At 36.4% G+C, this 19,691-nt stretch overlaps 1 long non-coding RNA gene across 1 annotated transcript; it reads right to left on the reverse strand.

The window, feature by feature from the left end:
- Positions 1-7,360: 7,360 nt before the first annotated feature.
- On the reverse strand, positions 7,361-7,752 carry LOC147498334 (uncharacterized). The gene is made up of 3 exons (XR_015194856.1): positions 7,729-7,752; positions 7,560-7,646; positions 7,361-7,497 (listed from the first exon to the last, which is right to left on the reverse strand). It is a non-coding gene; the product is annotated as an uncharacterized LOC147498334 (long non-coding RNA).
- Between the last annotated feature and the right edge of the window lie 11,939 nt (positions 7,753-19,691).

A 19,691-nucleotide genomic window follows, 5' to 3' on the forward strand; every position in this document is an offset into this window, starting at 1 on the left:
AAACTGACACTCCTCTCCTATTGTTCCTTCATTACAACACCAGATTTTGTACCTCCTTTTGTCATTTTTGTTATGCTTAAAACTGAATCTATTCTGAATTCCATATGCTTTGAAGAACTTTCTACCACTACACCATAACAGGCTATTTGCAACGGCAAAAAAGCGTTGCTAATAATTTTTGCAACACTTTTTAAGTGTTGCAAATATGGAATGGGTAAAGTGTTGAATTTTTTTGCAACAGTTAATAAGCATTGCAAACAGAAATTTCCAACGGTTATTAACCGTTGCAATAATGATTTGTAACACTTTTTATAACTATTTCGTACACAAATTTAAAACCTTTGCAACGGTTTTTTGATTTCACAAACGCTTTTTATGTATTAGTAATTGGTTAATAATATTACCAACGGTTCTTAACCGCTGCGATGTTGTTAGTTAATTTTAAAAAAAAAATTAATTTAAGTCGCTTGTAACGGTTATAAACCGTTGCTGATGGGTTGCTGATAAAAAAAAATAATTTCTCATATTTTGTAGCGAGACCAGCTAAACCTACAAAAAAATGAATAACATCCACAATTTTGTGTCACTGAATACCCATAAAAATGAAAAATTAAATAACCACATGTTAAGAATAGACATACAAATTCAGACAGGCAAATAATAAAACCTCTTAACCAATTATCAAACCCTCCAAAGGTTCTCCCATTTATTTCTTCAAAAGAACTGACCATCAATACATAATACCCTTGAATCCCAGAATGGTGCCCCACCCAATCAAGCACTTCCTATTCTCCAAGGATACCCCAAAGAACTGAAATCCACTTCTATTCCCATCTGATGTATATATTTGTTTTTGTCAACTAGAAAAAAAAATACCAAAAGAGAGAAAAGAAAAATAATTGGAATCAGCTCATAATGTATTTCCATCCACACAAAGTGCTTATAAGAATAAAAGGTATAGTATGTTTTAGCCCCTAACCAAAGATTTGCATCTTCTAGATTATCATATCTAAAATAATTCTTAACCTAGAAGCCCTACCTGTACTATTACATGGCAAATAAAGAGTGTTCCAACCCATTCATATCCCAAAATTGATTCTTACATGACTGTTCACTGTTGTGTGTAAATTGGGAATTGCACCACCAAACTATTGCAGCACATACACACTATTTGGTCATAATGGCAAATGATTGGTATACTGACTATGGCTAAATATAGACAACAAAGAACAGCCAAAAGAGCCCATTTAAAGTTTGTTAAGCAGCAAGACCTGAATTTTATATATTGAAAAGAAAATCTTATGAACATTTCAGGCTTTGAGCCACCACAAGTCCACAACTTTGTACAAGCAAACGAAAGAAAGGCATACCTTAGAAGGACTTTGATTAAATAGTAAGTCCTTCAATAATGACTTGTTGAGATCAATAGCAGTGGGAGGATGATCATTTCCATTTGCATAATTAAATATCTTAGCTTGTCTCATCAGATCATTTGAATCTGCCTGTAAAACAAATAGAATACAAAAGTCACTAATAACAATGATATTGTGGTTCCACATCCATAAATACCTTAACATAAAACTATGTTCGACATATCATAGTAAGTCAAAAACCTCAGAGTTATAAGCCCTTGTAGTCCTGAAAACAGAACTAAATGAATGACCCAAAGACCAAAATTACCGATAACCTCGACATATTAGTATACTACTACAAGCAAATACAAAAAGTGAACAAACATTTAACTATAATCATCCCCTTGAACTTTTAAATAGGATATCAATGTTGTCAATGTGAGTTTTTTCCAAATGGGAACGTAACAAGCCAGCATAAATTCAGTGATTAATAGATTCACAAGCATTAGTAAATAAAGCAATGTAACTAAATTTCCAAGGTCTAATATGAAAGTCAAATGAAAAGAAGCATACATATTATCCGAGCTGAGTTGCATCCCACCATCACTAAAGCAATTGGAAAGCCTTTCCTCAAGAGGACTGATCCAACCCACCATCACTAAAATCAGATCTATCTCCTAACATAGACCAAATAATCAGGACAAAGCTTAGCAAGTGTTTACATCCCTGCATTTCTTGCACTATAATAGAGAAGATTTAGGAGAAAAAACAAACCATAACATCCCGAGTCCCACTGTGTATTTTCAGGTGAAACCTTTTCCACGTAGTCCTCTTTATCCTGCATAAGTAAAACCGGATACATATGAAAATAGTAAGTGAAGATGTTCCATCACAGAGAATGGTACTCTTTTGGGGATACTAACAACAAGCAATCATTACAAAGTACCGACTGATATATCAAGTAATGGCAATTCAACCCCCGCCCCCTAGAATGACATTCAAATGAACCCTAAACAAAAAAATTGAAAATTTGTACACATGAATATGCCAAGTCAACTATCCACAACCATTATAGGCGCATATAAGAGAACTGCATATGTTGCACAAACTGCATTATAAGCATTTTATAAATACATACTCATATACATGACAATCAATACACGACAAGAAAACTGTCCTCATAATAATGGTGGAATATACAAACCTTTGATTTTTCAAATGCAAATTGGGTGTTTTCATCGCAAAGTAGAGAATCGGTAGATAGAGGGCTGAGCTGTAGCATTCGCCTCCGCTTTACTTGAGATGAATATTCTTTATACTCTACCACTTCTTTGTTTGAGTTTTATGGATTCCACATTTGCAAATCATTAATTCATCGGACAAAAGAAATAAAATCATTTACTAGGATAGAGACTAAGATGCACTCATACTATTGGAATTTAGTTACATTGCTTTGCTCTTGTTATTCTTTATAGGGAATATGTTGGGGCGCCTTTGGCATGCTTTGTGTTAACCATACAAAGTTAAAATGCAACTTTTGCCTCCCTTACTCCCTCACGCATTCATTACTTCTCTCATCCAAATGTGCCCACAAAATTTGGAATCAGAAAACACTAAGCAGGACATTTCTCTACACCAACTCTCTCCCCACACACAGGTTGGTTTCATCTCGATATGCTTCGCCAATGAATGGGACAACAAATCCTACCTCGAAAAAGATCACATCTATGATCCCTAACAGAATATTGTTTTATACCCTACCATGCAACCTCAGCAAACCTATTTTTCAGCCAAAGTTTTGGTTTTTAGTCCAAAACATACCTACTTAATATATCACATACAATGATATGTTTGTGTTTTCTGTTTACCTTTTCAAACAGGTGGCACATACAAAGTGAAAAGGAACTATTGGCCACTTTATTAATGTCCGTCACTGATATCTCTGAGAATTCTTTGGGCTGCAGGAAAATTAACCATTATTAAGAAAGCACTTTGAAGCTTTAGATATAGCATAATGATGAAGCAAGGACTTATACAGATAAAGAAAGATCCAACTGAAATACCTGTGAGTAGTCAGGACCCAAATAACTTGTGCTTAGTGCCTCGACAATCTAAACAAGATAAAATAACTATCAAACAGTAACCATACAGGGAAAATTCAAGATAAGTTACAACTTCAGTTAATTTGAATTTAAATTTTAATACTCACAGGAGTCAACCAATCCTTTTCTTGCTCTCTAATGGTGGATGTCCATTTTCTGCGACAAAAAAAATTATAGTTTCTAGTATTTAAAAAGCTTATTATACTTTAGAGAGTGTTCACTACCATAATTATGTGCACAAATGAAATCCAACTCAACCAAGTCAAAAGACTCAAAACCAGATCACAAGAGAAGCCACAAAAATTTCTGAAGAAATCATAAAAGGACAAGATTACAACCACATCACAAACACCCATCAGAACTTCAAGGTGGTAAAGCAGTTGCTTCCCCACATTTAGTTAAAGTGAAAAGGAGTTTGCGGAGATTAACATTATTCAAGACGCGCCAAAAGCATTTTAAAATACAACATTAATTCCTTTTTTGATGATTTTAGGTGCAAAATATTTATGGTAACAACATGCAGAACTACACCGATCAGCACACATTATGACATTACACAACACCTAGAGAACACTGAGACTTAACACTTTACCATGTGACAGACACGAACATTTGTAGCTTACAAAGATAGTAAGATAACAAGTTAAGTAAAAACTAAGCCTCAATTCATATGACGATCTGTAACCATATTGGTAATCGGCTCATAATATCTGATCAGGGTACAAGTATTTGAAATGATAACAGTGCAAGTATGTTATACAGACATTAGATGAGTGCAATGTCAGCATGTTAAACATACTTAGTATTGCTATAATCTATAACTCCGAGTACTAGACATTCCTTATCCAAAAATAAAAAACAAAAGTACTAGATCATTTTAACTGCAAATATTATAGATTAAACATCTTCAAAATTTATTTGTAACCAAGTTACCTATTTGTCAGGACGAGTGCCTTTGATAGATGGCTGCGAAATTGAGTAATAACGAGGGATACCGCCTAAAGAGAACAAAAGACCATTTGCTTTGTTAAACAAGAGTATCTGAGGTGTACAAATACTAAGATGTTTTGGAGGTGAAATGTACTTGTCAATTAAAGAAATTCACATTTACCTGATTCATAGCTACATATGCATAATGATAAAGACAAATTTACGTAGACTAACTATCTATGTAAACACAAATAATCAATCACATAAACAAGTGCTTAGATCAATATTCCTACTCTCAATTCATTATACAATATAAAGAGTCAAGATTCGTTCCACTCTTAAACTATCAAGACTTAAGGAACTCAATTAATCAAACACAAGGAAACAATGGTGAGAATAATGTTATGTTGAGAGATTTCTATTCTACAATTATACTATGGATTCAAATAAATCTAAATTAACTAAACTAATAAAAATAGGGTTTTGATGGAAGAGAAAGTTATAGAGAAGAGTAATCAATCCATCTAATAACTAGTTTCATGCAAGAATCGAATTATTCATTGAAAAGAGATCATATTTAGGTTTTCACGCAACGATTCAATCTAAAGCCTCAACCTTTATCATCCCTAGCAACAACCTATATCTCTATAGTCATTATTACTAGTATGTAGGATTATTATAACCAAGTCTCTCGACTTAATTACAACAATCCCTAGTTTAATTTATTATATGCTTATTTTGGAAGTCATACAATAAACTAAACTCATTGAAATACATACACAATTAAATAATTTTACTAAGCAATCTATTCCTCATTAGGTTTCATAATCACTTCCTATAATAGGAGGATTAGCCTAATATCATTGGATTAATTAAACTAAAATAATGAAAGGAAGATATAATGTAAAGAAGAAGTAATTATTGAATTGAATACTAAGGCTTTTATTAAAAGATTCTAATAGAGGCTACAAACTAAACTCATAAACTAAAACTAACAAGGGAGAGAGAGAGAACCCTAATTTAAAACTAAACTAATGGAAAGGGGGGTAGCCAAGTTTTGTTTTGCCTTAACCCTCTTTATATAGGAAATTGTTAGGTTTATAATTTCGTGCATGGGCTTTTAGGCTAGGTTATGGACCTATAAATCAAGTCCAATACCCAATTTGTTGAATCCAAGACTTCCAATTCTAATTGTGTTATTGTAGCGAGAGTTTTCACCAACTTATACTGCTTTGATCGAGTTAAGGTCTAGACCATTAAAAAGACCTTTTTGAGCCGGTCATTTTGATATAAAATGGGCCCAAATCCGAGGTCTGAGTCCAAAGATATGGCCTTTTGAAGTTCTGTTAACTTTTCTTCAGCTTTCTAATCCGATTTGACTTTCACTTAACAGCTTTGACTTGGGCTTTTTAAGGGTTTTTTCTCCATAAAACTTGAGCTTTCTTTATAGAACTTTTATAGAAATTACCTTAGCTCCTTTTAGCGCCTAATTAGTAATGAATTTACATTTATTCAACTCCAAATCCTGAAATACTCAAAAACACATAATTAGTGATAAACCTATATTATTAATAATATAATTGGTTAAATAGAAATACTATTAAAGGGTTTAAACTACAGTTTTGAGCTCTTATCACATAACCCTTATGAATAAATACTCTGCGCCCAGCAACAAGTTTTGGAACTTCTTCAAAAGGTACCTTCATATATATTATTTTAATATCGATCAACTACATTTTACATTATGAATTAACATATACTACTAACAATCCGGTATAATTATGATGATGGATGCTTGCTTAAGGAATGGAGACTGAATAAGATAATTACTACACTGTATGGATGATACACTCAGTGAACTGCTGCTCACAAAATCAATCAATCGTGTCCTTAGAATAGATGATATAGAGTTTTATTGGCTGGATGTCAATGGAATTGTGTCAAGGGAAGTAACAAGCTAACAAGCTTATGCATGGGTAATATACTTTTGGATCTGTATTATGATAGGTGTTACAGTAAATGTATTTACTTTCCATTGACACACATTGTCCTCGAGATATTAAGCATGCAATCCACATAGATCTTGAATGAACAACATCTACCTGATAAAAATGAGTGTAACCAGCCATCTTTAGATAGCTAGAGCACCCAAATAGAAAGGACAAGCACTTTCCATTACGGTGCAAATTGAAAATGTTAGCATACCACAGAATAACTAACCTTGAATTATATGGTATCAAGTGCTGCAAAATAGACAAACAAGAAAAAAATAGCACGTCAATCGATATGAAAAACAAAAGAAGATGGTCGCTAGCTCCTGTAAAAAATGTCTTACAAAATTAATGACTAATATTATTTTACCAGTAAGTTTAGAATGATCAATTGAGCGTGCTACTTGGATCAGTTTATCCTTCACATTATGTACAAAAAAGAAAACTAAAGATAAATAAGTTTAGAACTTCAAGTCTCTAGAGTTCAACACATGATTGCAGTCAAATACATCTTGATATATTTGAAAGGCTCTACTGTTGAAGGCATTGTGTGCAATAAGAGATAGAAGATCAACAAATGAATTTTACTTGTAAGCAGAGTGAAGACACATGAGCAAGCCAACTCGTAATGCAAGTCAGCTAAACAAGATTCAGTTAGATTGTTATCCGCAGCAGCAAAGTTTGTTACAATTTAGTTTTTACTCTTTTGTGTATTCTGTTATGTCTATAACCATATTCAGTTTTAAAGGTTCTATAAATACAGAACTGAAATTATAATTCTCATTGTCTCATTATCAAAGCAAACAAATTATAAGCATTTTCACATATTTCTCTTAACCATGTATTGCTTAAAATAGTTGTACGTTAATTTCCAAAACTGTCTGCTACTCACAAGTCACAACCACAAGCTCACATACACACACACACACACACACAAGCGGAAATAATCAAGTAACTAATGAAAAACTAAGAGAAAAGATATACTTACACTGGAAATACAATTTCGACACCAATACCAACAATTATATTCCGAATACGAATAGTCGTGTGAATCCCTGCATTTTGCTTCGATATAACTATCCCTTTATGTATAGATTTCCTACGCCTATTTTCCGGCACTTCCTGCATATTATACATGCACAAATAAAACATCACAAAATTCTACACTAAAAAAAAAAACTTACCAATTTAATCTGCACAATATCTCCAGTCCTAAGGTCAGGAGTAGGCCTTTCTTTATCCGACGCCTCAATCGCCCTCTTATTCAAAATCTAAACAACCCCATTCAAATATAAATAATTAAAACAAAATTATTAGAAGAACTAGTACAAAAAATAACAAAAAAAAAAGTACCCCCATTATATCTCCAAGCTTGACATTTCTTTACCACACAAAACAAAAACCCAACCAACTTAAAAATACTAACTTTAATCTAACAATAGGGAGTAAAAAAGATGGGTTACCTGATAAAGATGACAGAGATTGAGGAGAAGTGATGAGTTAGTTAGGTGTTGATCCAAATCAAAGTTGTATCAACCCAACTAAACACTGAAAACGAAAAACAATTAATTGAGAGAGATTAAAAACAATTAATTCAGAGAAATAAAAAAAACAACTTACCCCTAGTTTTTATTGAGTGGTAGCGGCAGTGAGAGGGAGTGGAAGAGAGAAGAGAAGGGAGTGGAAGAGAGAGGGTAGCAGCAGTCAGGCAGTGAGAGGAGAGAGAGAGGTTATGTTTTATGTTTCGACGAAATAATGAGCACGATTTTATTTTGTTTCCCTCTTTCGCCCAAAATTTCAAGTTTCTAACACTTACCCTAAGGTTTGCTCTAATTTTAAAGCGTTAGCAATTAATTCTTGAAATTCCTCCAAATTAAAGCAACACTTATCAACATTCGCAACACTTATATAGCATAGGAAACTTACCAACGCTAAAAAAGTGTTACAAAGCAAAAAAGGTACGTGTTGCAAATAGCTTGTTATGGTGTAGTGTACTCTCTTCCATGGTTCTCCACTCCATTCCTTTCACCAATTGCCCAACTGTGGGAATATTATCTCCATCTTTATTTTGCTCATTTTCAAACAAATTTGAACCTATTTTCCCCAAATTGTCAATAGGGTCTCATTCATCAATTTCATTGAAGTGTTTCTCCTCATTAACCAAACCAGTTACAAAACCTTCAGAGTCCTCATCCATGACATTTTCTTCAGGGTAAAAATCCTCATATTTTTCATCAGATGAATCATAACTGTTGTACCCTGCATTGGTATCAATTGTAGGACCAAACCAATCACCAGTACAAAAAACATTATCAGCTTCATCACCAGAACTTCTTATGTGTCCCACATCACATCCCACATCAAATCTAGCTCCTACATCAGCTCTTTCATCAAAAACTTTAGCAGTAGCAATAACATCAACCCAATCAGTCAACACATGGTCTACAAATTCTTTCAATTTTTGAGAAGCCTCATCATTCAAACCAGCACTAGCTTCCCCACTTGGCTCTGCTTCACCATCTGAATCAATACTAATAACTCTTGGTTTCTTACACAACAACACCTTTTGGGCACCATCTACTTCCACTAAAACTCTTTTAGCTTTAGGTTATCATGTTTATTAGATATGGCTTGAACATGTATATTGGATATGGGCTCAACATGTACATTGGATATGGACTCAATATGTACATTAAAAGTGGACTCAACAGGTATATTGGACTTGTATTAAACACCCAAAACTGACCTAAAGGAGGGCTCATATTTTCTTTGGTTTACTCCCATCACACTTGGGTTCTCCTCCCACTTTTCAGTTAGGCCCACAACATTATCATAAGCTACAACCAAATGATATTTGTAATCATTTTCTATCATAATGTTTTGCCACATATGCATGAATTGTTTGTCAGTCCCAAGTAGGCACAAAAATCCTACCAAGATACAAGTCACAGATGACATTTTCTTCCCTTTAGGCATTGTCGGGGCAAAAAGTTAACCTGACACTCTCGATGTGATGATGCTTCCGAAAGCTCGAAAGAGATGGGGATTGGGGTTTTTGAGGAATAGAGACTGCACCAACGTTCTGGTTGCCTATGTACCCAGTAAGGAATCCGGGATCAAGTCTTTTAAAACGTAGTTCTGGAGACTGCAGAAGCCTCAATATATATAGTAATCTCCTGCCTTGGTGGCCAAGAAAGTGATTCTCGGAGATTGCATTCTTTGATGAATCCTATCATGACTCTATCTAAAATAGGATCATTCTCCAAGATTCCATTCTATCCTTGTGCAAGATCTTATCATATTGCACTAGGATCTTATCGGGTGACTGGATCAGAATGATCCAGACGGATTGGGTCCACGAACTTGGGCCACTCGGATGGGCCCTGAACCTGTTGTGAACTCTAACAAATTAGAGGACCGGATTATCCAAAGTGTTTGCCCCCAGACTGGTCCGCCGCTGGTCTTACACCCGGTTCATGGTACGAGTATAATTTGGACCGGAAATATGACGTAGGGTACACACATTGCCCCCTCTTCAACAGATGAGCAAACGAAGATGAAGATGATTTGTTGAATAATTAAAGTATCGAAAAAACCAAAATGAAGTAAGAAGGAACATGTAATGGAGATAGGCTAGAAAGTTTGAAAAGCTTAAACACTTTAGTGGGTAAAATGAGTGGCCAATTTAATGATATGACCATGGAAGAGGTTAATCTGGTCGAAAAAAGACCAAAATTAGCTAGAAAACCTGTTGACTTGACAAGCGCACTGCTGACACGGCAAGAAAAAATGATGACCCGGCCTGAAAATGTGGGAAATTCATCGGACCCAGATCTAAGTAGGCCTGAACCAGCATGTATACCGACTGAATTGGCTGGGAAGTGAAAAGAGCCCAAAACTGTAGTTTTAACCTTGTAACAGTCATACTTTTAGACCAATTATGTGAGTAATAATTAAGAGTTAATACTGATTATGTGTTTTTATGCATTTCAGGTTTCAAAGTCCATTATGTGCAGAAATGTGCCACTTTAGAAAAATGATAGTTTACCTACGAAATGAACGATGAAAGTAAAACGTAAGTAAACTAAAACTTAATACGTGCTTAATTTATCAAATTTTCTACTCTCAATTCTATCGAATTCATTCCACTCCTAGTTCTTTAGCATGGAATGATCTCTAGTCTAATTAATCGGTCTTAAGTCTAGTGAGAGATTTACGAAGGGAATTCTATACTACGAGGGGAAAACAATTAACAAGTTACGAATAACAAAATGAGAGAATGCTAAGGGTTTGAATCTAGATAAAGAATTAAAGGGAATTGAATCCACCTTAACTTCGACTTAATCCTACTAACAAAGACTGGAATCGATCCATATTGAATGCTTTGCATATCAAAATAGTAATTATAATTCCTAATTATACATGACATTTCTACCAATTCATAACTAGTATGTGAGCGATTAAACCCATTCTCATGGTGAATTAATCGGTCCTAGAGTGGAATAATTATCACGACGATTCCTAAGTTTAACAAAGATCAAGCGTCATCAAGGCTTCTTCAACCCCTCTAATGGAGGTTTAGCCTTGATTCATACCACTATCATTTCCCATTGAATTATAACAAGACATCATATAAATTTTTTATCTTTATGCAATTTATCTAAACAATAATTGAAATCTTAGGTAATAACTAGGAAATGAATAACAAGTAATAAAGGAATTTATATCTAAACAATTGTAAATGACAAAAATCGCTTTTGTTTTTATATGTTCAGATCCAAAAATCGTGCATGGGATTGGAGCCATGTTTTGGGCCAGAGAATCAGGCCCAAAACCCAATATTTTCCCCAAAGGCCTCTTCATTTCGGTTGGCTTCGACAGACTTTTCATCTACTTCTGCTTCTCTGATTGGGCCAAGGCTTGGACCACTGGAAAGCTCTTTCCGAGTCGGTCGTTTTGACATAAGGTAGGCCCAATTCCGAGGTCTGAGTCCAAAGATACGGCCTTCGGAAGTTCTATTTACTTATGTCTTTGTTTTAGCCGACTTTGACTTTTCAGCTTTGATCGGGGCTTTAGAAAGGCTTTTGTCTTCTTGAATCTTGAACCCACCTTTGCCACTTTAGCAAGATAAAGGAGCAAAGGTCGGGCCTTTGCCAGTTCTAGCGGATTAAAGGCCAAGATTCAAGAAGACAAAGCCTTTCTAAAGCCCGGCCAAAGCTGAAAAGTCAAAGTCAACGCGGGCAGAAACAACACACAAGTCAGCAAAACGTCTGAAGGCCGTATCTTTGGACTCAGATCTCGGAATTGGGTCTACCTTATGTCAAAACGACCGGCTCGGAAAGAGCTTTCCAGTGGTTCAAGCCTTGGCCCAATCAGAGGAGTAGAAGTGGACGAAAAGTCTATCGAAGCCAACCGCAAACAAGAGGCCTTTTGGATCGAAGTATTGGATTTTTGGCCCGATTCTCTCGCCCAAAACATGGCTCCAAGCCCATGCACGATTTTGATCTGAACATATAAAAACAAAAGCTTAGCTCTTTGTTAATGGTAGCTATTTAGACCTAAAACTATAGATAATTCTAGATCTAGTTTTCATTAATTAAATTAAGTTTAGTTTAAATTCAATTCTTGTTTTAGATTAAACTCTTAAAATCGTTGTTCTTCATTAGTTTGATAAATAAAATAGTTAGTTTGTCAATTTCGATTTTTGTCATTTACAATTGTTTAGATCTAAATTCCTTTATTACTTGTTATTCATTTCCTAGTTATTACCTAAGATTTCAATTATTGTTTAGATAAATTGCATAAAGATAGAATTTTTATATGATGTCTAGTTATAATTCAATGGGAAATGATAGTGGTATGAATCAAGGCTAAACCTCCATTAGAGGGGTTGAAGAAGCCTTGATGATGCTTGATCTTTGTTAAACTTAGGAATTGTCGTGATAATTATTCCACTCTAGGACCGATTAATTCACCATGAGAATCGGTTTAATCGCTCACATGCTAGTTATGAATTGGTAGAAATGCCATGTATAATTAGGAATTATAATTACTATTTTGATATGCAAAGCATTCAATATGGATCACTTAATTTGGTCTTTGTTAGTAGGATTAAGTCGAAGTTAAGGTGGATTCAATTCCCTTTAATTCTTTATCTAGATTCAAACCATTAGCATTCTCTCATTTCGTTATTCGTAACTTGTTAATTGTTTTCCCCTCGTAGTATAGAATTCCCTTCGTAAATCTCTCACTAGACTTAAGACCGATTAATTAGACTAGAGATCATTCAATGCTAAAGAACTAGGAGTGGAAAAAAATTTGTTACTCCACTCTATTTCGATAGAATTGAGAGTAGAAAATTTGATAAATTAAGCACGTATTAAGTTTTAGTTTACTTACATTTTGAGTTTCATCGTTCATTTCGTAGGTAAACTATCATTTTTATACTTATCAAATGGCGCCGCTGCCATCTTAGTTACCTTTAGCATTGTTTTCATAGTATAATTAGTCATTTTTAAGTCCCATTAAACCCACCCACCCTTGTTTGATTCATACTGTGGTTCTCCGTTTCAGCATTGAAAAGTTCCGCGAAAAAACCACTCGAAAAACGACTCCTCGCCCAAACGCTGAACCTTGAGCGACCACGCTTCAAACCGAAGCGCAACCCGCTCAAACACTATAACTTTAGTTTACACAGAGCGACTGCTTCAAAAAGGAGCGCACCACGCATACGAAATGAATTTTGCCGGATTTCCACAGTTTGTTTCAACTTCGATTTTTCAAGTTTTTCGTTGTTCTAACTTGTTATATACACTCAACACGCCAGAAACAAGATGCTATTCATAAGCGAAGCAAGGACGCAATCAGGTATTCCTTTCTTCCAAACCTCGCATCTCCGCCAGAGGTTTATACTAATATATCAAGATTGTTTGGAGTGTTGTCGTGTTTAGACTTAGACTTGCATGAGATTAAGGTCCGGTCGGAGAAAAACACCAACATAATTAACCGTCAACGCCAACAAACAAGTCTATCGAAAGTATACCAATCACTACACCTCTAGCTACTATCCCACCCACCACACCCCGACATAATGGTCAAGAAAGAGAGACTCCTCTCTCCGACTTTTACAAAGCCTTGAGCGATAGCCCTAAATCTTGCATCGTTCTAGCGGACCCAAAATTTCCTCAAACATATTTAATTTGTTACCCGCTTTTCATGGTTTGAAAAAAAACCTTATCAAGATTACGCGTAGGGATTGAACAAGTCCTTATAACATTCCACCATCCTACGGTTGGTGCGGAACAAATTAAACCGAGGGTATTTCCCTTCACTTTAGCCGATAAGGCAGTCCTTGGTTAACTCGCCCAAGTGCCTAACTCTGTGGACTCGTGGGCTAAACTTGTTCACCTATTTATGGAACATTTTACCCACCCCTAAAGATGGATGAGATGCTTTCCAAGATTCATTTTTTTTTTCATTTAATCCTCATGAATCATTTTCTCGAGGCTTGGAATCGCTTTTACCGATCCGCTTATAGAGTGTCCACACCATAACCTAGCAAAAGACACGCTAGTTCGTGTTTTTCAAAGGACTTCTACATCACCATAAAGAAGTCCTTGACATAATGAATGGGGTAGTTTCCTAAGTAAAGGAGCCCTCGAGAGGCTTAAAATTTTAGAAGATCAAACTAAAGCCATAATAATAATAATTGGGGGTAGTGATGATATTCCCCACTCTGCTAGTTCTTCTCCAACAGCTTAAGGTCACGGGTATGTTTGAGATGAAACCCGATCCAGAACTTAAAAATTTAATCGAATCTCTAACTAAAAAGGTTGAGGCTATTTCTGTTCAACAAAAGCCTATCCCCGTCATGAATGTTAACTCCAACCCATGTAATTTCTATTTGAGTCCTAAGCACCCTAACTCCTATTGTCCTCTCGCCTATGAACAACAACAATTAGAGCAAGATAATGTTTGCTCCATTAATAGCTATCCTATTCCTAATGCCCCATGGAGACAACATCCCAACTTTAGTTGGCGAAACAATCAACAAGTTACACCTCCAGGGTTTAATAACCAAAATGTTAGGCAAGCAAACAATTATAACCAAGCTCCACCTAGACAAGGACAAGGTCGGGGAATTATAATAATTATAACAACCAAGCGCAAACCACGACAAGGTCTAGCACAAGGTCAGGGTAATTATAATAGTTATAATACCAATAGAGGTATCGTTCCGTTAACAATAGTAACTATCACAACCCACCCATAAATAATCAACGTGAGATAGTTCCAAATGCACCACCGCGGACTACTACACCTACACAACCGATCGTGATCGACGCCTTTATACAAAGTTACCCAACAACTTTTCCAAACAATGACTCAATCAAACCAACAGATCTTACAATCCATAAATCGGGCATACAACAAGCTTAGCCCAAGAGAAAGCCCAACCAAAAGGCGTGTTTCCAGGACAAGCGATACCAAACCCTAAAATAGCAAACACAGCCTTTGAGGTAAACGGGAATACTAGTACGAAAACTACAATCGTAGGTGACCTAAATGCCATCACCATTCTCCGTTCTGGAAGTGTGGTTGAGAACAAAGTAACTATGCCTATAGTTACCCCATCAGTACTCCCTACACCGGATATCAAACTAGATACCGAAATAGAAACTGAAGAGCCTACCACTATAGAGGTACCAGTTAAACCACAAACTAAGAAACAAAAAGCCAAGGTTACACTAAATATAGAGCCATACGCTAAATATAGAGCCACCGTTCCCTCAGAAATTAGCCATGCTAACCAGGGATACAAACTTTGAGGAGATTAGGAACATTTTCAAAAATCTAACGATAAACCTTCCTTTTCTCGGCTATTAAAAAGCTACCTAACCACGCTTAAGTTTCTTAAGGAGTTGTGCACTACTAGGCGAAGACCAACATACCTAAAGACGCCTTTCTAACCGAACCGTTTCCCAACTTTATCCGAAAAATAATGGAATTGTTAAGTACAAGGACCCCGGTCGCCCCATCAAAATGCACCTTAGAGAATCCCACACGACGACCGCTTTATTAGACTTGGGGCGAAAGTGTTAACTTACTCCCGCTTTATTTGTATAAACAAATAGGTCTACAAGAAATGCAACCTACAAAAATGACGCTGCGCTTAGCGCATGTGTCTATAAAGTATTCTAAGGGTGTAGTGGAAAACGTACTTGTTAAGGTTCATGATTTCTACTATCCTACAAATTTTGTTATCCTCGATACGTAAGTCGCTAACGACTCAGACCGATCATCTTAGGGCTTCTTCTTGGCAACCGCCAATGCGCTTTATAAATTGCAGCGATGGTAAGATGTCCTTATCTTTTTTGCCATCTTTTCTGTTGAGGTAAATGTTTTAAAATGATGAAACAGCTACTTAATCGCCTATAGATGGGGAGGTTAGCATGATTGAGAGCTTATCTCAAGATTATTTTAACAACACATTTTCCCGAAAACCGATGTATAAATTCCTTTCTTTTGAAACTTCAGATTTTGTAAATGACTCCTACTTAGAGGAAGTTAACACCATCCTTGAGTCCACACCAATTGTAGACCCTTCGGTTGCTCCATATATCGAGTATGAAGACTTGCTACCTAAGCAAGTATTCATTATGCAAAATGGAGACCCCGATGAAACATCTATCGACATTTCCTTCCACCCCAAATTAAACCTCTTCCCCGAGTTAAAATATATTCAACTTGATCCGATGATAGCCATCCGTAATTATATCTTCTTCTATCTAAGGATGAAGAGACACGCTTTAATCGTGGTGATTAGGGAACATCGGGTCCAAGCGATTGGTTGGTCCCTAGCCGACATTAAGGAATTGACCCAAATGTTTGCACTCATCGCATCCATTTGAGGATAACGCAAAGACTTCTCGCTAACCCTCGGCGCCGCCCTGAACCCCGCCATGAAAGAGGTGGTTAGGGAAGAAGTCTTACGATTACTTGATGCGGGTATCATATACCCAATCTCTCGATAGTGAATGGGTAAGCCCCATTTATGTAGTTCCTAAGAAATCGGAGTTACCATGGTATGCGTAACGGAAAGGGGTGACTATGTTGTCACACAAGGTCCTATGAAATGGAGAATCTATATTGATTACGACGCTTAAATGCTATGACACGAAAGGATCACTTTCCTTTACCTTTTATAGATCGATGCTCGAACGCCTAGTCGGGTCATGTTTTTATTGTTTTCCTCGATGACTACTCGTGCTATTTTCAGATTATTATTGATATTGATGACCAAGAAAAGACTACCTTCACATGTCCCTTTGAAACGTATGCCTATAAACGAATGCCTTTTGGCCTTTGTAATGCTCCGTACCTTCCAAATGGTGTATGCTTCATATATTTAGTGACATGGTAGAGCTTTTATGGAAGTTTTCATGGATGATTTTTCTATCTATGGAGACTCCTTCACAGATCCGCTTTTGTTTAACCTGCCTAAGGTTTTGACACGATGTGAAGAAAAGAGCCTCGCTTTTAAACAGGGAAAAGTGTCATTTCATGGTGAAAAATGGCATAGTACTAGGTCACATTGTATCTAGTGATGGCATCAAGCAGATAAGGCCAAACTAGATAAGATAGCGACTTTACCCAAAACCACGGACCGTCCCGCGATATTAGAGCCTTTCTAGGCCATGCGTGGTTTTATAGGCATTTTATTAAAGATTTCTCTAAAATAGCTAGGCCTTTAACTAATCTGCTTTTGAAGGATGCAATCTTTGATTTTAATTTTAACTCGAAGCAGGCTTTTGAAACTTTAAAAGCCACCCTAACCTCTGCACCAATTATACAGCCTCCCATTGGTCTAAACCTTTCAACTCATGTGTGATGCTAGTGATTATTCAGTTTGGTGTCGCTCTTGGGGACGTAAACTAGATAATAAGTCCACTGCTATTTATTATGCTAGTAAAACCTTAAACGATGCTCAACGGAATTATTCAACTACTGAAAAAGAATTTTAGCTGTCATTTATGCTTTAGATAAGTTTCGTCCTTATTTGGTTGGTTCTAAAACTTTAGTTTACACGACCATGCAGCCTTTTAAGTACCTTCTTGCAAAGAAGGATGCTAAGCGTAGATTAATCCGATGGATCCTTCTCCGCAAGAGTTCACATTAGAAATAAAGGATAAAAAAGAGGGGTCGAAAACGAAGTTGCCGACCACTTATCTAGACTTACAAACGACGATAATAGTGATTCCGAGTCCATACCGGACTCTTTTCCTCGATGAGCATCTCAGATGATATTTTTTCAAAGACCATGGTATGCCGACATTGTAAATTATTTAGCGGCTGATGTTATGCCTTATAATTGGTCAAGAAATGAACGTAAGAAGTTCTTGGCCGAGTTAAGTTATACTCACCGATGAGCCCTACATTTTAAGTATTGTATGGATCGATTATTCGTCGCTGCATTCCCCAGTGGGAATATAAGGAAGTTCTATCGTTCTGCCATGACAAAGAGTGTGGTGGCCATTTTAGTGGAATGAAAACATCCGCTAAAGTTCTTCAATGTTGATTTTATTGGCCTACCCTTTTTAAGGATGCCCAAGTGCATTGCAAGACATGTATTCGTTGCCAACAACTTGTGCGAATCACAAAGCGTAATATGATGCCATTAAATCCAATCTTGATAGTAGAAATTTTTGACGTTTGGGGCATTGATTTCATGGGTCCCTTCCCTGTTTCCTACGGTTTCATTTATATTCTAGTTACCGTGGACTACGTGTCTAAATGGATAGAGGCCATGGCTTGCCTTAACAATGACCATAAGACAGTGGTATTTTTTTATTAAGGAGTATATTTTCTGTCGTTTTGGCATTCCTAAAGCCATCATTAGTGATGGTGGAACATATTTTTGCAACAGAGTTGTTGCATCCCTAGTGAAAAAGTATGAAGTTACACACAAAGTAGCAACTCCTTATCATCCACAAACTAGCGGACAAGTGGAATTTTCTAATAGGGAAATCAAAAAGATTTTAGAAACAATCAGAAACCCCGATAGGAAAGACCGGGTCGGTTGCCTATCGGATGCCTTATGGGCATATAGAACCGCTTTCAAAACTCCTATAGGTATGTCTCCCTTTAGACTTGTATTTAGGAAACCTTGTCATTTTCCGTTGAAATAGAGCACCGCGGCTCGTGGGCTATAAAAAAGCCTTAACTTCAATATTGATGAGGGCGGTGTCAAATGCAAGTTGCAATTGAATGAGCTTGAAGAAATCCGTGAGCGATTCTTACGATCTCGCCAAGGATTATAAAGCTAATATGAAACGGTTCATGATAAGCAAATCTTGCGCAAAGAGTTTGTGGTCGGTCAAAAGGTCTTTACTTTACAACTCCCATCTACATATTTTCCCGTGGAAACTAAAACCCGCTGGTCCGGTCCTTTTCTCGTTATCAAGTCACCCCCTTTACGGGCAATCACCTTGGCAAATCCCAAGGACAACAAGTACCTTCCAAGTTAATGGTCAACGGTTAAAACATTTTCACTTAACTTCCCCTAATGTAGGGAAGTCCTTTTACAGACCCCGCCTATGAGGATTGACCTTTGTCATTTGGTGTACTTCCTTTCACTTCCATATAGTGGTAAGTGCACCATTCAGTAACCGGCCCTCCCTATGGAGTGTGTGGCTGTAAGTACCGGATCCTAAGTCCACGCTTCACATAATCCACGCTTTCCACTTTTGCATGTTTTCTCGCTTTTGAGTCATGTTCCTCTATGGGGTGAATTATGTATTTATTGTTTTTCGCTTTTTCTTATAATAAACTAATAAAAAATAAAAAAAAAAAAAAAAAAAAAAAATTCTAAAATCATAGAAATAGCAATCCAACAAGTCTTGAATCGACTTTTAAACGACCCACGTTTAAAACAAATTTTGTATTTAAAAATTTGTTTGGGGGTGGGCAGTCGGTTTTTCTATCCGGATTGCTCGAACTTTCCATTTGTGTTGCTTAGGCCCATTAGTTGTAGTTCATTTGGGTTGACGTTATCTAAACTTAGATTTCCTTCGTTCGCATAATTTACGTCACACACGGACTTCGAGGCATTTTTCCACCTTATTATACGTCATCCATGGTTGGAATTGAGTGTTTTATGGATCATTGGATTGGAAATTCTCTACTGATCATTTTCATAACTCATTCGCCAAAATCGGGCCAGTAACGAAGCGGCAAATTGAATTTGAAATTGTGCGAAATATCGAAAAGTTCGAATTCGAATCGGGCTTGGGCCCAAACCGCGACGCATCGCCCTC

This window comes from Coptis chinensis, chromosome 5 (genome assembly GCF_015680905.1).
Source record: "Coptis chinensis isolate HL-2020 chromosome 5, ASM1568090v1, whole genome shotgun sequence".
Taxonomy (NCBI): domain Eukaryota; kingdom Viridiplantae; phylum Streptophyta; class Magnoliopsida; order Ranunculales; family Ranunculaceae; genus Coptis; species Coptis chinensis.